Genomic DNA, 24,279 nt, shown 5'->3' with positions numbered 1-24,279 from the left:
TACCCCCTCCCCTCACTCTACTACCCCCTCCCCTCACTCTACTACCCCCTCCCCTCACTCTACTACCCCCTCCCCTCACTCTACTACCGCCTCCCTCACTCTACTACCGCCTCTCTCACTCTACTACCGCCTCTCTCACTCTACGACCTCCTCTCTCACTCTACTACCGCCTCTCTCACTCTACTACCGCCTCTCTCACTCTACTACCGCCTCTCTCACTCTACTACCGCCTCCCTCACTCTACTACCGCCTCACCTCACTCTACGACCGCCTCCCGTCACTCTACTACCCCCCTCCCCTCACTCTACTACCGCCTCACCTCACTCTACGACCGCCTCTCTCACTCTACGACCTCCTCTCTCACTCTACTACCGCCTCTCTCACTCTACTACCGCCTCTCTCACTCTACTACCGCCTCTCTCACTCTACTACCGCCTCCCTCACTCTACTACCGCCTCACCTCACTCTACGACCGCCTCCCGTCACTCTACGACCTCCTCTCTCACTTTACTACCGCCTCTCTCACTCTACTACCGCCTCTCTCACTCTACTACCGCCTCTCTCACTCTACTACCGCCTCCCTCACTCTACTACCGCCTCTCTCACTCTACTACCGCCTCCCCTCACTCTACGACCGCCTCTCTCACTCTACGACCGCCTCCCCTCACTCTACTACCGCCTCCCCTCACTCTACTACCGCCTCCCCTCACTCTACTACCCCCTCCCCTCACTCTACGACCGCCTCCCGTCACTCTACGACCTCCTCTCTCACTCTACTACCGCCTCTCTCACTCTACTACCGCCTCTCTCACTCTACTACCGCCTCTCTCACTCTACTACCGCCTCTCTCACTCTACTACCGCCTCTCTCACTCTACTACCGCCTCACCTCACTCTACGACCGCCTCCCGTCACTCTACGACCTCCTCTCTCACTCTACTACCGCCTCTCTCACTCTACTACCGCCTCTCTCACTCTACTACCGCCTCTCTCACTCTACTACCGCCTCCCTCACTCTACTACCGCCTCTCTCACTCTACTACCGCCTCCCCTCACTCTACGACCGCCTCTCTCACTCTACGACCGCCTCTCTCACTCTACGACCGCCTCCCCTCACTCTACTACCGCCTCCCCTCACTCTACTACCGCCTCCCCTCACTCTACTACCCCCTCCCCTCACTCTACTACCCCCTCCCCTCACTCTACTACCCCCTCCCCTCACTCTACTACCCCCTCCCCTCACTCTACTACCGCTTCTCTCACTCTACTACCGCCTCCCCTCACTCTACTACCGCCTCCCCTCACTCTACTACCGCCTCCCCTCACTCTACTACCCCCTCCCCTCACTCTACTACCCCCTCCCCTCACTCTACTACCCCCTCCCCTCACTCTACTACCCCCTCCCCTCACTCTACTACCGCTTCTCTCACTCTACTACCGCCTTACCTCACTCTACTACCGCCTCTCTCACTCTACTACCGCCTCTCTCACTCTACTACCGCCTCCCTCACTCTACTACCGCCTCTCTCACTCTACTACCGCCTCCCCTCACTCTACGACCGCCTCTCTCACTCTACTACCGCCTCCCCTCACTCTACTACCGCCTCCCCTCACTCTACTACCGCCTCCCCTCACTCTACTACCCCCTCCCCTCACTCTACTACCCCCTCCCCTCACTCTACTACCCCCTCCCCTCACTCTACTACCCCCTCCCCTCACTCTACTACCCCCTCCCCTCACTCTACTACCGCTTCTCTCACTCTACTACCGCCTTACCTCACTCTACTACCGCCTCCCGTCACTCTACGACCGCCTCTCTCACTCTACTACCGCCTCTCTCACTCTACTACCCCCTCCCCTCACTCTACTACCCCCTCCCCTCACTCTACTACCCCCTCCCCTCACTCTACTACCCCCTCCCCTCACTCTACTACCCCCTCCCCTCACTCTACTACCGCCTCTCTCACTCTACTACCCCCTCCCCTCACTCTACTACCCCCTCCCCTCACTCTACTACCCCCTCCCCTCACTCTACTACCCCCTCCCCTCACTCTACTACCGCTTCTCTCACTCTACTACCGCCTTACCTCACTCTACTACCGCTTCTCTCACTCTACTACCGCCTCCCGTCACTCTACGACCGCCTCTCTCACTCTACTACCCCCTCCCCTCACTCTACTACCGCCTCCCCTCACTCTACTACCCCCTCCCCTCACTCTACTACCCCCTCCCCTCACTCTACTACCGCCTCCCCTCACTCTACGACCGCCTCCCCTCACTCTACTACCGCCTCCCCTCACTCTACTACCCCCTCCCCTCTCAGTACCACCGCCTCCCCTCACTCTACTACCCCCTCCCCTCATTCTACTACCGCCTCCCCTCACTCTACTACCGCCTCCCCTCACTCTACTACCCCCTCCCCTCTCAGTACCACCGCCTCCTCTCACTCTATTACCGCCTCCCCTCACTCTACTACCGCCTCCCCTCACTCTACTACCGCCTCCCCTCACTCTACTACCGCCTCACTCACTCTACTACCGCCTCCCTCTCTCTACTACCCCCTCCCCTCACTCTACTACCGCCTCCCCTCACTCTACTACCGCCTCCCCTCACTCTACTGACCCCTCCCCTCACTCTACTACCCCCTCCCCTCATTCTACTACCCCCTCCCCTCACTCTACTACCCCCTCCCCTCACTCTACTACCGCTTCTCTCACTCTACTACCGCCTTACCTCACTCTACGACCGCCTCTCTCAATCTACTACCGCCTCCCGTCACTCTACGACCGCCTTTCTCACTCTACTACCGCCTCCCCTCACTCTACGACCTCCTCTCTCACTCTACTACCGCCTCCCGTCACTCTACGACCGCCTTTCTCAATCTACTACCGCCTCCCGTCACTCTACGACCGCCTTTCTCACTCTACTACCGCCTCCCCTCACTCTACGACCGCCTTTCTCACTCTACTACCGCCTCCCCTCACTCTACGACCGCCTCTCTCAATCTACTACCGCCTCCCGTCACTCTACGACCGCCTTTCTCAATCTACTACCGCCTCCCCTCACTCTACTACCGCTTCTCTCACTCTACTACCGCCTTACCTCACTCTACGACCGCCTCTCTCAATCTACTACCGCCTCCCGTCACTCTACGACCGCCTTTCTCACTCTACTACCCCCCTCCCCTCACTCTACTGACCCCTCCCCTCACTCTACTACCCCCCTCCCCTCATTCTACTACCCCCCTCCCCTCACTCTACTACCCCCTCCCCTCACTCTACTACCGCTTCTCTCACTCTACTACCGCCTTACCTCACTCTACGACCGCCTCTCTCAATCTACTACCGCCTCCCGTCACTCTACGACCTCCTCTCTCACTCTACGACCGCCTCTCTCACTCTACGACCGCCTCCCCTCACTCTACTACCGCCTCCCCTCACTCTACTACCGCCTCCCCTCACTCTACTACCCCCCTCCCCTCACTCTACTACCCCCTCCCCTCACTCTACTACCGCCTCCCCTCACTCTACGACCGCCTCCTCTCACTCTACTACCGCCTCCCCTCACTCTACTACCCCCTCCCCTCTCAGTACCACCGCCTCCCCTCACTCTACTACCACCTCCCCTCACTCTACTACCGCCTCCCCTCACTCTACTACCGCCTCCCCTCACTCTACTACCCCCCTCCCCTCTCAGTACCACCGCCTCCTCTCACTCTACTACCGCCTCCCCTCACTCTACTACCGCCTCCCCTCACTCTACTACCGCCTCCCCTCACTCTACTACCGCCTCCCTCACTCTACTACCGCCTCCCTCTCTCTACTACCCCTCCCCTCACTCTACTACCCCCTCCCTCACTCTACTACCCCCTCCCCTCACTCTACTACCCACTCCCCTGACTCTACTACCCCTCCCCTCACTCTACTACCCCCTCCCCTCACTCTACTACCCCCTCCCCTCACTCTACTACCCCCTCCCCTCACTCTACTACCGCCTCTCTTACTCTACGACCGCCTCTCTCACTGTACTATCGCCTCCCTCACTCTACTACCGCCCTCTCTCACTCTACTACCCCCTCCCTAACTCTACTACCCCCTCCCCTCACTCTACCACCCCCTCCCCTCTCAGTACCACCCCCTCCCCTCACTCTACTACCGCCTCCCTCACTCTACTACCGCCTCCCCTCACTCTACTACCCGCTCCCCTCACTCTACTAGCGCCTCACCTCACTCTACTACCGCCTCTCTTACTCTACGACCGCCTCTCTCACTGTACTATCGCCTCCCTCACTCTACTACCGCCTCTCTCACTCTTACTACCCCCTCCCTAACTCTACTACCCCCTCCCCTCACTCTACCCACCCCCTCCCCTCTCAGTACCACCCCCTCCCCTCACTCTACTACCGCCTCTCTCACTCTACTACCGCCTCGCCTCACTCTACGACCGCCTCCCCTCACTCTACGACCGCCTATCTCACTCTACGACCGCCTCCTCTCACTCTACTACCGCCTCCCTCACTGTACTATCGCCTCCCTCACTCTACTACCGCCTCTCTCACTCTACTACCCCCTCCCTAACTCTACTACCCCCTTCCCTAACTCTACGACCCCCTCCCCTCTCAGTAACCACCGCCTCCTCTCACTCTACTACCGCCTCCCTCACTCTACGACCGCCTATCTCACTCTACGACCGCCTCCTCTCACTCTACTACCGCCTCCCTCACTCTACTACCGCCTCCCCTCACTCTACTACCGCCTCCCCTCACTCTACTACCGCCTCCCCTCTCAGTACCACCGCCTCCTCTCACTCTACTACCCCCTCCCCTCACTCTACTACCCCCTCCCCTCACTCTACTACCGCCTCCTCTCACTCTACTACCGCCTCCCCTCCCTCTACTACCCCCTCCCCTCACTCTACTACCGCCTCCCTCACTCTACTACCGCCTACCTCACTCTACTACCGCCTCTCTCACTCTACGACCGCCTCCCCTCACTCTACTACCCCCTCCCCTCACTCTACGACCGCCTCCCCTCACTCTACTACCCCCTCCCCTCACTCTACTACCGCCTCCCTCACTCTACTACCGCCTACCTCACTCTACGACCGCCTCCCCTCACCTCTACTACCCCCTCCCCCTCACTCTACTACCCCCTCCCCTCACTCTACGACCGCCTCTCTTACTCTACGACCGCCTCCTCCCCTCACTCTACTACCGCCTCTCTCACTCTACTACCGCCTCCCCCTCACTCTACTTCCCCCTCCCCTCACTCTACTACCCCCTCCCCTCACTCTACGACCGCCTCTCTCACTCTACGACCGCCTCCCCCCTCACTCTACTACCGCCTCTCTCACTCTACTACCGCCCTCCCCTCACTCTACTTCCCCCTCCCCCTCACTCTACTACCTCCTCCCCTCACTCTACTACCGCCTCCCCCTCACTCTACGACCGCCTCTCTCACTCTACGACCGCCTCCCCTCACTCTACTACCGCCCTCCCCTCACTCTACGACCGCCTCCCCTCACCTCTACTACCGCCTCCCCCCTCACTCTACTACCGCCTCCCCTCTCAGTACACCGCCTCCTCTCACTCTACTACCCCCTCCCCTCACTCTACTACCGCCTCCTCTCACTCTACTACCGCCTCCCCTCACTCTACTACCCCCTCCCCTCACTCTACTACCGCCTCCCTCACTCTACTACCGCCTACCTCACTCTACTACCGCCTCTCTCACTCTACGACGCCTCCCCTCACTCTACTACCCCCTCCCCTCACTCTACGACCGCCTCCCCTCACTCTACTACCCCCTCCCCTCACTCTACTACCGCCTCCTTCACTCTACTACCGCCTACCTCACTCTACTACCGCCTCTCTCACTCTACGACCGCCTCCCCTCACTCTACTACCCCCTCCCCTCACTCTACTACCGCCTCCCTCACTCTACTACCGCCTACCTCACTCTACTACCGCCTCTCTCACTCTACGACCGCCTCCCCTCACTCTACTACCCCCTCCCCTCACTCTACGACCGCCTCCTCTCACTCTACTACCCCCTCCCCTCACTCTACTACCGCCTCCTTCACTCTACTACCGCCTACCTCACTCTACTACCGCCTCTCTCACTCTACTACCGCCTCTCTCACTCTACTACGCCTCCCCTCACTCTACTTCCCCCTCCCCTCACTCTACTACCCCCTCCCCTCACTCTACGACCGCCTCTCTCACTCTACTACCGCCTCCCCTCACTCTACTACCGCCTCTCTCACTCTACTACCGCCTCCCCTCACTCTACTTCCCCCTCCCCTCACTCTACTACCTCCTCCCCTCACTCTACTACCCCCTCCCCTCACTCTACGACCGCCTCTCTCACTCTACGACCGCCTCCCCTCACTCTACTACCGCCTCTCTCACTCTACTACCGCTTCCCTCACTCTACTTCCCCCTCCCCTCACTCTACTACCTCCTCCCCTCACTCTACTACCGCCTCCCCTCACTCTACTTCCCCCTCCCCTCACTCTACTATCTCCTCCCCTCACTCTACTACCGCCTCCCCTCACTCTACTACCCCCTCCCCTCACTCTACGACCGCCTCTCTCACTCTACTACCGCCTCTCCCCCTCACTCTACGACCGCCTCCCCTCACTCTACTACCGCCTCCCCTCACTCTACGACCTCCTCTCTCACTCTACTACCGCCTCCCCCTCACTCTACGACCTCCTCTCTCACTCTACTACCCCCTCCCCTCACTCTACGACCGCCTCTCTCACTCTACTACCTCCTCACCTCACTCTACGACCTCCTCTCTCACTCTACGACCTCCTCACCTCACTCTACGACCTCCTCTCTCACTCTACTACCCTCCTCACCTCACTCTACGACCTCCTCTCTCACTCTACTACCCCCTCCCCTCACTCTACGACCGCCTCTCTCACTCTACTACCCCTCCCCTCACTCTACTACCGCCTCCCCTCACTCTACGACCTCCTCTCTCACTCTACTACCCCCTCCCCTCACTCTACGACCGCCTCTCTCACTCTACTACCTCCTCACCTCACTCTACGACCTCCTCTCTCACTCTACGACCTCCTCACCTCACTCTACGACCTCCTCTCTCACTCTACTACCTCCTCACCTCACTCTACGACCTCCTCTCTCACTCTACTACCCCCTCCCCTCACTCTACGACCGCCTCTCTCACTCTACTACCCCCTCCCCTCACTCTACTACCCCCTCCCCTCACTCTACGACCTCCTCTCTCACTCTACGACCTCCTCACTCACTCTACGACCGCCTCTCTCACTCTACGACCGCCTCCCTCACTCTACTACCCCCTCCCCCTCACTCTACGACCTCCTCTCTCACTCTACGACCTCCTCTCTCACTCTACGACCTCCTCACCTCACTCTACTACCGCCTCCCCTCACTCTACTACCCCCCTCCCCTCACTCTACGACCTCCTCTCTCACTCTACGACCTCCTCTCTCACTCTACGACCTCCTCACCTCACTCTACTACCGCCTCCCCTCACTCTACGACCGCCTCTCTCACTCTACTACCGCCTCCCCCTCACTCTACGACCGCCTCTCTCACTCTACGACCGCCTCCCCTCACTCTACTACCGCCTCTCTCACTCTACTACCGCCTCCCCTCACTCTACTTCCCCCTCCCCTCACTCTACTACGTCCTCCCCCCTCACTCTACTACCGCCTCCCCTCACTCTACTACCGCCTCCCCTCACTCTACGACCGCCTCTCTCACTCTACTACCGCCTCCCCTCACTCTTATACCGCCTCCCTCACTCTACTACCTCCTCCCCTCACTCTACTACCGCCTCCCTCACTCTACTACCCCCTCCCCTCACTCTACGACCTCCTCTCTCACTCTACGACCTCCTCTCTCACTCTACGACCTCCTCACCTCACTCTACTACCGCCTCCCCTCACTCTACTACCCCCTCCCCTCACTCTACTACCCCCTCCCCTCACTCTACTACCGCCTCCCCTCACTCTACGACCGCCTCCTCTCACTCTACTACCGCCTCCCCTCACTCTACTACCCCCTCCCCTCTCAGTACCACCGCCTCCCCTCACTCTACTACCACCTCCCCTCACTCTACTACCGCCTCCCCTCACTCTACTACCGCCTCCCCTCACTCTACTACCCCCCTCCCCTCTCAGTACCACCGCCTCCTCTCACTCTACTACCGCCTCCCCTCACTCTACTACCGCCTCCCCTCACTCTACTACCGCCTCCCCTCACTCTACTACCGCCTCCCTCACTCTACTACCGCCTCCCTCTCTCTACTACCCCTCCCCTCACTCTACTACCCCCTCCCTCACTCTACTACCCCCTCCCCTCACTCTACTACCCACTCCCCTGACTCTACTACCCCTCCCCTCACTCTACTACCCCTCCCCTCACTCTACTACCCCCTCCCCTCACTCTACTACCCCCTCCCCTCACTCTACTACCGCCTCTCTTACTCTACGACCGCCTCTCTCACTGTACTATCGCCTCCCTCACTCTACTACCGCCTCTTTCACTCTACTACCCCCTCCCTAACTCTACTACCCCCTCCCCTCACTCTACCACCCCCTCCCCTCTCAGTACCACCCCCTCCCCTCACTCTACTACCGCCTCCCTCACTCTACTACCGCCTCCCCTCACTCTACTACCCGCTCCCCTCACTCTACTAGCGCCTCACCTCACTCTACTACCGCCTCTCTTACTCTACGACCGCCTCTCTCACTGTACTATCGCCTCCCTCACTCTACTACCGCCTCTCTCACTCTACTACCCCCCTCCCTAACTCTACTACCCCCTCCCCTCACTCTACCACCCCCTCCCCTCTCAGTACCACCCCCTCCCCCTCACTCTACTACCGCCTCTCTCACTCTACTACCGCCTCACCTCACTCTACGACCGCCTCCCCTCACTCTACGACCGCCTATCTCACTCTACGACCGCCTCCTCTCACTCTACTACCGCCTCCCTCACTGTACTATCGCCTCCCTCACTCTACTACCGCCTCTCTCACTCTACTACCCCCCTCCCTAACTCTACTACCCCCTTCCCTAACTCTACGACCCCCTCCCCTCTCAGTACCACCGCCTCCTCTCACTCTACTACCGCCTCCCTCACTCTACGACCGCCTATCTCACTCTACGACCGCCTCCTCTCACTCTACTACCGCCTCCCTCACTCTACTACCGCCTCCCCTCACTCTACTACCGCCTCCCCTCACTCTACTACCGCCTCCCCTCTCAGTACCACCGCCTCCTCTCACTCTACTACCCCCTCCCCTCACTCTACTACCCCCCTCCCCTCACTCTACTACCGCCTCCTCTCACTCTACTACCGCCTCCCCTCCCTCTACTACCCCCTCCCCTCACTCTACTACCGCCTCCCTCACTCTACTACCGCCTACCTCACTCTACTACCGCCTCTCTCACTCTACGACCGCCTCCCCTCACTCTACTACCCCCTCCCCTCACTCTACGACCGCCTCCCCTCACTCTACTACCCCCTCCCCTCACTCTACTACCGCCTCCCTCACTCTACTACCGCCTACCTCACTCTACGACCGCCTCCCCTCACTCTACTACCCCCTCCCCTCACTCTACTACCCCCTCCCCTCACTCTACGACCGCCTCTCTTACTCTACGACCGCCTCCCCTCACTCTACTACCGCCTCTCTCACTCTACTACCGCCTCCCCTCACTCTACTTCCCCCTCCCCTCACTCTACTACCCCCTCCCCTCACTCTACGACCGCCTCTCTCACTCTACGACCGCTTCCCCTCACTCTACTACCGCCTCTCTCACTCTACTACCGCCTCCCCTCACTCTACTTCCCCCTCCCCTCACTCTACTACCTCCTCCCCTCACTCTACTACCGCCTCCCCTCACTCTACGACCGCCTCTCTCACTCTACGACCGCCTCCCCTCACTCTACTACCGCCTCCCCTCACTCTACGACCGCCTCCCCTCACTCTACTACCGCCTCCCCTCACTCTACTACCGCCTCCCCTCTCAGTACCACCGCCTCCTCTCACTCTACTACCCCCTCCCCTCACTCTACTACCGCCTCCTCTCACTCTACTACCGCCTCCCCTCACTCTACTACCCCCTCCCCTCACTCTACTACCGCCTCCCTCACTCTACTACCGCCTACCTCACTCTACTACCGCCTCTCTCACTCTACGACCGCCTCCCCTCACTCTACTACCCCCTCCCCTCACTCTACGACCGCCTCCCCTCACTCTACTACCCCCTCCCCTCACTCTACTACCGCCTCCTTCACTCTACTACCGCCTACCTCACTCTACTACCGCCTCTCTCACTCTACGACCGCCTCCCCTCACTCTACTACCCCCTCCCCTCACTCTACTACCGCCTCCCTCACTCTACTACCGCCTACCTCACTCTACTACCGCCTCTCTCACTCTACGACCGCCTCCCCTCACTCTACTACCCCTTCCCCTCACTCTACGACCGCCTCCCCTCACTTTACTACCCCCTCCCCTCACTCTACTACCGCCTCCTTCACTCTACTACCGCCTACCTCACTCTACTACCGCCTCTCTCACTCTATCTACGCCTCTCTCACTCTACTACCGCCTCCCCTCACTCTACTTCCCCCTCCCCTCACTCTACTACCCCCTCCCCTCACTCTACGACCGCCTCTCTCACTCTACGACCGCCTCCCCTCACTCTACTACCGCCTCTCTCACTCTACTACCGCCTCCCCTCACTCTACTTCCCCCTCCCCTCACTCTACTACCTCCTCCCCTCACTCTACTACCCCCCTCCCCTCACTCTACGACCGCCTCTCTCACTCTACGACCGCCTCCCCTCACTCTACTACCGCCTCTCTCACTCTACTACCGCTTCCCCTCACTCTACTTCCCCCTCCCCTCACTCTACTACCTCCTCCCCTCACTCTACTACCGCCTCCCCTCACTCTACTTCCCCCTCCCCTCACTCTACTATCTCCTCCCCTCACTCTACTACCGCCTCCCCTCACTCTACTACCCCCTCCCCTCACTCTACGACCGCCTCTCTCACTCTACTACCGCCTCCCCTCACTCTACGACCGCCTCCCCTCACTCTACTACCGCCTCCCCTCACTCTACGACCTCCTCTCTCACTCTACTACCGCCTCCCCTCACTCTACGACCTCCTCTCTCACTCTACTACCCCCTCCCCTCACTCTACGACCGCCTCTCTCACTCTACTACCTCCTCACCTCACTCTACGACCTCCTCTCTCACTCTACGACCTCCTCACCTCACTCTACGACCTCCTCTCTCACTCTACTACCTCCTCACCTCACTCTACGACCTCCTCTCTCACTCTACTACCCCCTCCCCTCACTCTACGACCGCCTCTCTCACTCTACTACCCCCCTCCCCTCACTCTACTACCGCCTCCCCTCACTCTACGACCTCCTCTCTCACTCTACTACCCCCTCCCCTCACTCTACGACCGCCTCTCTCACTCTACTACCTCCTCACCTCACTCTACGACCTCCTCTCTCACTCTACGACCTCCTCACCTCACTCTACGACCTCCTCTCTCACTCTACTACCTCCTCACCTCACTCTACGACCTCCTCTCTCACTCTACTACCCCCTCCCCTCACTCTACGACCGCCTCTCTCACTCTACTACCCCCCTCCCCTCACTCTACTACCCCCCTCCCCTCACTCTACGACCTCCTCTCTCACTCTACGACCTCCTCACCTCACTCTACGACCGCCTCTCTCACTCTACGACCGCCTCCCTCACTCTACTACCCCCTCCCCTCACTCTACGACCTCCTCTCTCACTCTACGACCTCCTCTCTCACTCTACGACCTCCTCACCTCACTCTACTACCGCCTCCCCTCACTCTACTACCCCCTCCCCTCACTCTACGACCTCCTCTCTCACTCTACGACCTCCTCTCTCACTCTACGACCTCCTCACCTCACTCTACTACCGCCTCCCCTCACTGTACGACCGCCTCTCTCACTCTACTACCGCCTCCCCTCACTCTACGACCGCCTCTCTCACTCTACGACCGCCTCCCCTCACTCTACTACCGCCTCTCTCACTCTACTACCGCCTCCCCTCACTCTACTTCCCCCTCCCCTCACTCTACTACGTCCTCCCCTCACTCTACTACCGCCTCCCCTCACTCTACTACCGCCTCCCCTCACTCTACGACCGCCTCTCTCACTCTACTACCGCCTCCCCTCACTCTTATACCGCCTCCCTCACTCTACTACCTCCTCCCCTCACTCTACTACCGCCTCCCTCACTCTACTACCCCCCTCCCCTCACTCTACGACCTCCTCTCTCACTCTACGACCTCCTCTCTCACTCTACGACCTCCTCACCTCACTCTACTACCGCCTCCCCTCACTCTACTACCCCCCTCCCCTCACTCTACGACCTCCTCTCTCACTCTACGACCTCCTCTCTCACTCTACGACCTCCTCACCTCACTCTACTACCCCCTCCCCTCACTCTACGACCTCCTCTCTCACTCTACGACCTCCTCTCTCACTCTACGACCTCCTCCCCTCACTCTACTACCCCCCTCCCCTCACTCTACGACCTCCTCTCTCACTCTACTACCGCCTCTCTCACTCTACTACCGCCTCCCCTCACTCTACGACCGCCTCTCTCACTCTACTACCGCCTCCCCTCACTCTACGACCACCTCTCTCACTCTACGACCGCCTCCCCTCACTCTACTACCGCCTCTCTCACTCTACTACCGCCTCCCCTCACTCTACTTCCCCCTCCCCTCACTCTACTACGTCCTCCCCTCACTCTACTACCGCCTCCCCTCACTCTACTACCCCCTCCCCTCACTCTACGACCGCCTCCCCTCACTCTACTACCGCCTCCCCTCACTCTACTACCGCCTCTCTCACTCTACGACCGCCTCCCCTCACTCTACTACCGCCTCTCTCACTCTACTACCGCCTCCCCTCACTCTACTACCGCCTCTCTCACTCTACCACCGCCTCCCCTCACTCTACTACCGCCTCCCCTCACTCTACTACCGCCTCTCTCACTCTACGACCGCCTCCCCTCACTCTACTACCGCCTCTCTCACTCTACTACCGCCTCCCCTCACTCTACTTCCCCCTCCCCTCACTCTACTACCTCCTCCCCTCACTCTACTACCGCCTCCCCTCACTCTACTTCCCCCTCCCCTCACTCTACTACCTCCTCCCCTCACTCTACTACCGCCTCCCCTCACTCTACTACCCCCTCCCCTCACTCTACGACCGCCTCTCTCACTCTACGACCGCCTCTCTCACTCTACTACCGCCTCACCTCACTCTACTACCGCCCCCCCTCACTCTACGACCTCCTCTCTCACTCTACTACCGCCTCACCTCACTCTACGACCTCCTCTCTCACTCTACTACCGCCTCCCCTCACTCTACGACCGCCTCTCTCACTCTACTACCGCCTCCCCTCACTCTACGACCGCCTCTCTCACTCTACTACCTCCTCACCTCACTCTACGACCTCCTCTCTCACTCTACGACCTCCTCACCTCACTCTACGACCTCCTCTCTCACTCTACTACCTCCTCACCTCACTCTACGACCTCCTCTCTCACTCTACTACCTCCTCCCCTCACTCTACGACCTCCTCTCTCACTCTACTACCCCCTCCCCTCACTCTACGACCGCCTCTCTCACTCTACTACCTCCTCACCTCACTCTACGACCTCCTCTCTCACTCTACTACCTCCTCACCTCACTCTACGACCTCCTCTCTCACTCTACTACCCCCTCCCCTCACTCTACGACCGCCTCTCTCACTCTACTACCGCCTCCCCTCACTCTACGACCGCCTCTCTCACTCTACTACCTCCTCTCTCACTCTACTACCGCCTCTCTCACTCTACTACCCCCTCCCCTCACTCTACGACCGCCTCTCTCACTCTACTACCCCCTCCCCTCACTCTACGACCGCCTCTCTCACTCTACTACCGCCTCCCCTCACTCTACGACCTCCTCTCTCACTCTACTACCGCCTCCCCTCACTCTACTACCGCCTCCCCTCACTCTACGACCGCCTCTTTCACTCTACTACCGCCTCCCCTCACTCTACGACCGCCTCTTTCACTCTACTACCGCCTCCCCTCACTCTACGACCTCCTCTCTCACTCTACTACCCCCCTCCCCTCACTCTACGACCGCCTCTCTCACTCTACTACCGCCTCCCCTCACTCTACTACCGCTTCTCTCACTCTACGACCGCCTCCCCTCACTCTACTACCGCCTCTCTCACTCTACTACCGCCTCCCCTCACTCTACTTCCCCCTCCCCTCACTCTACTACCTCCTCCCCTCACTCTACTACCTCCTCACCTCACTCTACGACCCCCTCCCCTCACTCTACGACCGCCTCCCCTCACTCTACTACCCCCTCCCCTCACTCTACTACCGCCTCCCCTCACTCTACTACCGCTTCTCTCACTCTACGACCGCCTCCCCTCACTCTACTACCGCCTCTCTCACTCTACTACCGCCTCCCCTCACTCTACTACCCCCCTCCCCCCACTCTACGACCGCCTCTCTCACTCTACGACCGCCTCCTTTCACTCTACTACCCCCTCCCCTCACTCTACGACCGCCTCCCCTCACTCTACTACCGCCTCCCCTCACTCTACGACCCCCTCCCCTCACTCTACTACCCCCTCCCCTCACTCTACGACCCCCTCCCCTCACTCTACGACCGCCTCCCTCACTCTACTACCGCCTTTCTCACTCTACGACCGCCTCCCCTCACTCTACTACCCCCTCCCCTCACTCTACGACCGCCTACCCTCACTCTACTACCCCCTCCCCTCACTCTACGACCGCCTCCCCTCACTCTACGACCGCCTCCCCTCACTCTACGACCCCCTCCTCTCTCAGTACCACCGCCTCCTCTCACTCTACTACCGCCTCCCCTCACTCTACTACCGCCTCCCCTCACTCTACGACCGCCTCCCCTCACTCTACGACCCCCTCCCCTCACTCTACGACCCCCTCCCCTCTCAGTACCACCGCCTCCCCTCACTCTACTACCCCCTCCCCTCACTCTACTACCCCCTCCCCTCACTCTACGACCGCCTCCCCTCACTCTACGACCGCCTCCCCTCACTCTACGACCCCCTCCCCTCACTCTACGACCGCCTCTCTCACTCTACGACCCCCTCCCCTCTCAGTACCACCGCCTCCTCTCACTGTTCTACTGCAGCCATTGTGAAGATGGTTTCTCTCAGTATCAGTATTATGTGTATGCAGCGAGGCGGTATAGCGAGTGAACATTATAGTACAATGATTGAAGACTGTAAATATGTTTTTACCACAGTAGATTTGGAACTTGTAGCATCTCACACCCACTCACTCTATACATATTTCATATATCGTCTTTAACTGATATTTCAGACACAGTTCCTTCCTTCACTGTAGCGGTTACAGCGTTTGTCTTCATAGGAAAATATGCAATATCAACGTCATTTTCAGTTGTGTGGCTGTATACACCTGAAATATTTCCAACAAACATACGGTAAGACATGAAGATTTATTAATCCATGATATGTGTATAATGAATTTGATGATAGTGTTAAAGTCTCTAAATACGTATGAGCACTGTGTGACATGAGTGTATACACGTGTCGATGTGTAAGCAAATATTACATTGAAAGTGATTGGTATTGCTTTTTTTCTTTTTATCTATTGGAAATTAGTTTGGCTGATATCTTAAGTGTCCAAAGAAAATCATGATGTTGTCGTATGAAACGGCTTTAAGAGCTGCTACAGCAAATTACAAGAATTTTATTGTTACAATTTTATTCTAATTATTACCCAAATGAATTACTACAATAGATTTCGAGACAACTGTGTGACATGAGTGACATGTGTCGATGTGGAAACAAATATTACATTGAAAGTGATTGGTATTGTATTTCTCTTGTCATCTATTTGAAAGTTTGTTGGCTGGCATCATAAGTGTCCAAAGAAAATCACGATGTTTTGCATGAAACGGCTTCAAGAACTGCTACAGGAAATTACAGGAACTTTATTGTTACAATTTTATTCAAACTATTACCCAAATAAAGTCAGTTGACTACTATAGATTTCTAGACAATTCACCTGCAGTAACGTCCATTAACTAGTACCTCACCCCGGGGAAATGAACATTTACTTACTTTTTCTATTTAATGTGAACCCCGTGGACATTCTGGGCTACTAAGGGGATCGGGTGGGCAGGCTGGGGTATTTTCCTGATTGCATGTCATCGTACTCCAATCGCGTGGATCGATCTTCATGATTTCAAACTACAGTATTTCAAAATCAGAAACCCCGAGGTTTCCGGGAGTTTTCACATTCTCTTGTCTTTAATCTTAATTCACGTCTGGAACGTTTTACGTAAATAATATTGATATTACAAGAAGGTAGTTGTGTTGATGTGAATCCTACAATTATAACTGAAACGGTGACGAGTACTAGTCAATAGTATAAATGCTTAAAGAAACAGAACCATGGCAATGAGACAAAGGTAGTTACATTTAAGTTAACTTATGTACGTGCGTCTTAAAAGAGCATACATATGGTTGCACTATAGTAATCATGGAAATGAAAAAAACAACCTGTTTTGCTGGATTTAATAATCGACACAAAGCATTGCGTAGATGTAAATACGAAATAACAAAACAACTGGAAAAGTACTAGTCTGGATTTGCTAGTTTTATCTCAGTGCTCAATACAAAATGTACTTTTCAGGAGGTAATTTGTAGGCACTTTCAACATTCAAAAATAAAACTAAGTCCAAATTGACATGGCAGAAACAGGCTATAGGCATTATGCAAATTAGCCTGTAAAAAAAGTTATCAAAACAACAATAAAAATAACAGCTATGTTTATGTACATAATAATAATGACATGTAAGTTGTTGTTTGAGAAGGGAATGTGTTACTTTTACGTTCTGATATTTTGACGATGATTCACTATCCCACAATGCCACTGACAAATCACTAACCACTGACAAATCACATGCACGTGGGTTTCAAGAATCTGTTTTCACCTGTCGTCAAGGTGTCATAGGTCATGGACATTCACCTTGATCTACTAACACCTGGTTATGCTCAGTTTCACAATAGTCTGCTTTGTTCATATTTTTACACACTATTACGGGTAAAAAGACATAAAAACCTTTGATACGCTGTATTTGTGCCAATATATATATTGTATATTAATTGCATTTATTTAAAATCTGAGATCGAAAAAACAGGGTTTTTTCATTTCCGTGAGTACTTTAAAATAAAAAATCAGGCACAACACACAGTACTTGTCATAGTTATTCACGACTCCAGATGTTTATTGCATTTGAGGCCATAGGACCCATATTCCAAACAATTACAACAATCTCGCTTGTCAGAGGTTACAAGTCACCCGAAAGCTAGAATACTCATGATAGCTATAAAGCAAAAGTATCATTTATTTTTATATCTTCATGTTAATGGCGCTATGTTTTTAGAAATGTTGGGCTTGGCCTGGCATCAATTTCTGCTAGAATTGGTGGACTCTTTGCTCCATTTACACGAACGTTGGTAAGTGTACTGTAGGTGAGTGAGTGAATATTATTTTACGTCATTCGTGGGCTTCATACCTTGTTAGGTTACAGGTGGTCTTGTGACTTCATGTAACTTCAACAGCATAGATAATATTAGAATAATTATACTATTTGTATAGGGGTATTCCATACGTCGAACTACCACATCCTCAGTTTTATACACAGTTAAACCTATGCGGTCCCGTAACACTTCCCCTGTTATCTGCGCATGTGTTTATCATCGGTAATCCGGACCATACTCAGTAAAATAATCTACGTTTAAGACTCATGGATGCGAAACAATATCCCTTTGTCTCTATCTAATCACGATTTTTCCCATATAAGGGGTTTCCAAATTAGAGGAATCGGGGTTATTATTATGATTCTTATATGACAGTACCGCTACCTGCCGTGGGCGCCTGGCACTGTGTTCGGCACATTGTGTATCGTGGTGGCTCTCATCGTTCGCTTCCTACCGGAGACCAACAACCAGGAGCTGCCGCAGACCTTCCATGCGATGAAGCAGTGGATCAGGCAACAAAGTGAAACTCCACGGGAAAACACCATACCCGAAGAGTAAAGCAGAAATCTGTATTTTCAGACACGAAAGAAAGAAAAAGTGAAATAAATATCAGGAACTGAATATTTACCTTTCTGATGTTTTGTTTCAGTCTATAACATCCACAAACAGCGACACGAACACTTCCCTAAAGTTTGACTAAGTTCCCTCTGTGGAACCCCTGCCACCTGGGATCATATATTTGCCGTGAATAAACTTCAGTATAACTCGTTGGTAACTCTTCCTGAACAGTGGGAGGTCGGTGGTTTGAATTACATCTACTACGTGCAAGTGCAAAAAAGAGAAACACTTAAGGAATATGTTTATTTCGCAACACAGTGGGGAAGGGGGTGGGGGCAGTTTCATGTCTCGGCCCAAACAGTGTAGTTGACACAGCATTATTGATAACACTTCTGAACATTATTGATAAACAAATACTACTGAACATTATTGATAAATACTACTGAACTTGTGACGCGATCATCTTGAACACAACGATACAAATATGTACAAAAAGATCAATTGTTCGGCTCCGATGATTGAAAACATATACAAGATAGTATAGGGTTGTTGTTTATTGCAATGAAATGTCCTTCTAGCGTGCAGTAAAGTGATTGTATGTAGAATTGTAAACGTGCATGTCGTTATAGCGTGTTGTAAATTGATTGTATGTAGAATTGTAAACGCGCATGTCGTTATAGCGTGTAGTAAACAGAATTGTGTGTAGAACTGTAAACGTGTATGTCCTTCTAACGTGTAGCTAAGTGACTGTATGTAGAACTGTAAACGTGTATGTCCTTCTAGCGTGTAGTAAAGTGATTGTATGTAGAATTGTAAACGCGTATGTCCTTATAGAGTGTAGTAAAGTGATTGTATACAGAATGGTAAACGCGCATGTCGTTATAGCGTGTAGGGAAGTGATTGTATGTAGAATTGTAAATGCGTATGTCCTTGTAGCGTGTAGTAAAGTGATTGTAGAATTAAAAACGCGAATGTCCTTATAAAGTGATTGCATATAGAATTGTAAACGTGCATGTCGTTATAGCGTGTAGGGAAGTGATTGTATGTAAAATTGTAAATGCGTATGTCCTTCTAGCGTGTAGTAAAGTGATTGTATGTAGAATTTTAAAGCGCGGATACCCTTAAAGCGTGTAGTAAAGTGATTGTATGTAGACTTGTAAAAGCGCATGTCCTTATAGCATGTAGTAAAGTGATTGTAGAATTGGGGACATACACCTCTACTCCGATGTTTAGATAACCAGCTTTAACAGACTTAGGAAGGGCCGACAGTGCAAATGTAAGCATATAGGTATTTGACGGGATGATGTCACCGTCTCTGGATTTCACAGTGAAACGCTTTACTGAAGTTACCCCTTGACTAGTCAATTCATCTGTAATTTTGGACATGTCGGACAGGCGACGAGCTCTGTCTCGAACAATGCCTCGGCAAGAATTTAAGGTTTTGTGTACGGACACAGCAACCTCAATATTGGCAAATGTAGATATAGATAGCAAATTGAGAAATTGCTGTCTCCGTGAACACTCAACAAGAAGAGAGCCAGTACGAAGACGTGTCACATTTTTAACTTCTCCGCAAATTCCTGAAACTGCTTTTGAAATGGCGAAAGGATTAAGCTTTAATGGTTGTTTATCAGCTGCCTCGATCACAATAAATCGGGCCCAGGAATCCAATTCACGAGATAAGTTTGCAGTTTGATCAGCGTCATCTAGATCCAGATGTCTACGTTTTGATCGGTTTGAACCAGGGTATTGGTGAGACATGATGAAATAAAGTAATTCAGCACCCTTGCTACCCACCCACCACGGAGTGTTACAAAGAACGGTGTTTTGGTGCACCGGATATCCAAGATGCAAACACCAGGGATACAGGGATGTTATACTCCAGCAAATATGACGCAAATAGCTATATTTGTATACCAATTAAATGCCAGGCTGGTTCGGCCCATGACAAGAAATTGGATACATACTGAATTTGGCAGGTCAACATCCCCAGATTGGCCCATGAGCCACCGCCTTCTGGCATGAGACTCTAGGCAAATTGTTACATTGATAGTTTGAGTGAGTGAGTTAAGATTTAAAGTCACATCGGCAATATTTCAGCCATATAGTGACTATAACAAATTAGACAATACATCAATTTAGAATATAAACCTGCCGACAAAGGACAGTAAAAGTACTAGATTATCACAGGTGTAGGTTTAAAACTAGTAAATGATCATAAAAATTCACAATTCATATAATACAATACGTTACAATACAACGTAAAAGTGGGCTATAGATCACCAGCAACCAAAAGGTAGGTCACCATACCGGGGACCATGGGGACTTACAGTACCTTTGCTACCTGCAAGGACCCCGGCAGGATTTACACCATCCCTTCAGTTACTGGTGATTATGGACAAGTTTAGCCAAAATTAAAACTAACAAATATTCTACAATTAAAAACCTGGTATATATAAATTACTTTAAATGAAGAGGGGTTACGCACCCTCTCAGGGGGACAATAATTTTACGCTACTTCAACCCCCATCAAGGGTACAACCACTTACAATCTCAGTTAAGAACTATATACTACCAATTTATAAAATATATAACTGTAGACATCAAAATTTATTAATCAATTCAATTTCCTTTAAAAATCCAAGAATTAAATGAGAGCTTAGGTTAAAAAGATCCTTGAGTGATGAAACTTTGAAATAGTTATCCCTTGTGATGGCAAAATCAACACAGTCAAGCAGGACATGCTTGACTGTGATTCTTTCATCACAAGGGATGCAGAATGGAGGATCTTCACCTTTTAAAATATACTCCTGAGTGTATCGTGAGTGACCAATACGACATCGTCTTAAAATGACCTCTTCAAATCTGGACTGACAGCCCAAGTAGGTGTAACCAATATTAGGTTTAATTTCATGTAATTTATTGATACCTACTTGGGCGTCCCACTTCTGCTGCATTAAATCTCGGATGTAAGATCTAATCATGGGTTTGAAATCAGTGTACGGGATCAGAAGTGGTGTCACAGATTTGTTGAGTGCTGCTTTTGCAGCATTATCGGCCATGGTGTTACCAACAATTCCGACATGGCTGGGTAACCAACAAAAAACGATGTCGTATTGGCCAGTAGCTAGAGAATTAAACAATTCAATAATTTCGAGTAAAAGTGGATGTTGATGTGACATATTATGAATAGCCTGCAGGCACGAAAGAGAATCAGAAAATATAATAAACCTCTGATATTTTGACTGTGTACTAATATATTTGAGAGCTACTAGAATGGCATTGGCTTCTGCTGTGAAAATAGAACAGTTATCAGGTAATCTGGATGAGATAGTCTTGGATCCAATGACAGTGGCACTGGCAACGGTGTCACCATCCTTGGATCCATCTGTAAAGATTGATTTGTAAGTATCATATGAATTTCTTAATTCATTATATTGTTGTTGATAAACCAGCAGGTTTGTTTCAGATTTCTTTTGTTTAGTTAAGGTTAGGTCCACCACTGGTTTCACTAACTGCCATGGCGGAGAAGACAAAAGCTGAGTAGGGGCTATAGTGTCAAGATTTATTTTAGCAGCAGAAATATGGTATTGTATTCTTATTCCAAGTGGTGGAATAAGAGATGATTTTTTTTTATAGAGATTTTCGTAAAGGGGATTAAAAACACAGTCATATGCTGGATTCGAGTGATTAGAATATAATTTAGAGACATATTGTAAAGACAATTTTATGCGACGGTGTTTTAGGGATGGCTCATCAGCCTCCACATACAGACTATTAATGGGTGAAGTCCTGAAGGCACCAAGGCAAAGCCTCAGACCTTGATGATGAATTGTATCCAATAATTTTAAATTACTTTTACAGGCTCCACCATAAATGATGGAGCCATAATCCAGTTTAGATCGGATAAGTGCTCTGTAAAGTTGGAGGAGGGTTTTCTGATCCCCTCCCCACTTGGAATTTGAAACAACTTTCAGCAAGTCAAGTGCTTTCAGACATTTATTTTTCAAATACTTTATATGCGGTAAGAAGGTCAAATGGTGATCGAAAATGATGCCCAAAAACTTGGCCTCCTTTACAACTTTAATAGGATTGCCAGCTAAAACTAGTTCTGGGTCTTTATGAGGTTTGTATTTTCTGCAAAAGTGGATGCAGTTTGTTTTAGATTTTGAAAATTTAAAACCATTTTCTAATGCCCATTTATGAATTTTATTTAGACACAATTGCAGTTGCCTTTCGACAGTATTCATATTTTTACCACAGCATGAAATATTAAAATCATCAACAAACAGTGATCCATCAATTGAATTGCTTAAAACTTTTGAAAGGCTATTAATTTTAATACTAAATAAAGTGACAGACAAAATACTGCCTTGTGGGACACCCTGATCCTGATGATAATGATCAGACAGGGTAGAACCCACGCGGACTTGAAAATGCCTGTCAGTTAAAAACTCAGATATGAATTGCGGCAAACGGCCACGTAATCCAAAATCGTGTAAATCTTTTAAAATACCATGTTTCCATGCAGTGTCATATGCTTTTTCTAAGTCGAAAAAGATAGACACTGCATGTTGTTTATTTATTATTGCATTTTTAACAAATGATTCTAACCGTACTAAATGGTCAACGGTACTTCGATTCTTTCGAAAGCCACACTGAATATTTGTAATTAAATTATTTGATTCCAAGTACCATGTTAATCTATTGTTGACCATGCGTTCCATGGTTTTGCAAACGCAACTGGTCAATGAAATGGGTCTATAATTTGAGGGATCACTGTGATCCCGTCCAGGTTTCGGTATGGGTATAACTATAGCATCACGCCAGGAAGAAGGAAACTGACCTGTTGTCCATATATCATCAAAAATCAACAAAAGGGTTTCTAAACACGATTCTGGCAAGTGCTTCAGGAGTTGGTAGTGTACATTATCAGCTCCTGTAGCAGTATCATGAGCTTGTCCAAGAGCAGTATGAAGTTCATGGATCGAAAATATTTCATTATAGTCTTCCCCATTATCGGATTTAAAATTTATAGTTTTCTTTTCCTGCTGTTTTTGAAATTTTTGGAATTGAGGGACATAATTTGAGGAAGAAGAATGTTTCGCTAACGTTTCACCGAGTTTATTTGCAATATCCGATTTATTTGTTATAAGGTCATCCCCAGACTTAAGATGGTGGGTACTACTTTTAGAACCCTTACCTTTAATTTTCTGTATCATGTTCCATACCTTGGACATGGGCGTTCGTGAGTTTATTTTGGAAACATAATGTTGCCAAGATTGCCGTTTATTTTGTTTAAACGTACGCCTGGCTTTAGCATTTAAGATTTTATATTTATTCAAATTATGAACCATTGGATGACGACGGAAATAGTGTTCAGCCTTTTTCCGTGCCTTCCTAGCTTGTTTGCAGTCATTGTTGAACCATGGTTTACGGATGTGTGGATTTGTAGAGGACTTAGGAATACATTCATCAGCGATTTTGTTTAATTCATCAGAAAATAATTGCACAGGATCAGTCACGTCAATAAATAGGTCAGGCTTCAATTTTTTGGATGCGAGCATTTCAAATAAAGGCCAGTTGGCCTTAGTGAAGTTCCATCTTGTTGAAGGTGGAACATCTGAAGGTAAGACAGGTTTTAAAATGGTAGGGAAATGATCACTGCCACAGAGGTCTTCGTGGACGGACCATTCAAATTCGTTTAATAAATCAGAGTGAGTGAGTGATAAATCAAGAGCAGAGTAGGTACCTGTACCGGGATGTAGATATGTGTTTGAACCATCATTATGTATACACAAGTCGTTGTTTGAAATGAAATCTTCCAAAAGTTTACCCTTGTTATTTGTCTGAACACTACCCCAGAGTGGATTGTGCCCATTTAAATCACCCATAATAATACAGGGCTTGGGTAGTTGATCAGAAAGAGCCTGAAGTTCAGACTGTCGAAGGGAAGAAGATGGTGGAATATAGAGCGAACACAAAGTAAAAACTATGTGTAAGGTTACACGGACGGCAACAGCTTGAAGAGGAGTAGCAAGTTGAACAGGGCTATGGATAACGCCGTTTTGCATGAATATTGAAGAACC

The 24,279-nt window shown here is 51.5% G+C and overlaps 1 pseudogene; it reads left to right on the top strand.

Moving 5' to 3' along the window:
* LOC139465851 (organic anion transporter 3-like) overlaps nt 1-18,190 on the top strand; it is a 34,366-nt pseudogene extending 16,176 nt beyond the window's left edge.
* The last annotated feature ends 6,089 nt before the right edge of the window (nt 18,191-24,279 follow it).

Source organism: Haliotis cracherodii, unplaced genomic scaffold (assembly GCF_022045235.1).
Source record: "Haliotis cracherodii isolate W230 unplaced genomic scaffold, xgHalCrac1.p SCAF_1, whole genome shotgun sequence".
Taxonomy (NCBI): domain Eukaryota; kingdom Metazoa; phylum Mollusca; class Gastropoda; order Lepetellida; family Haliotidae; genus Haliotis; species Haliotis cracherodii.
This window is presented reverse-complemented; position numbering and strand designations above follow the sequence as displayed.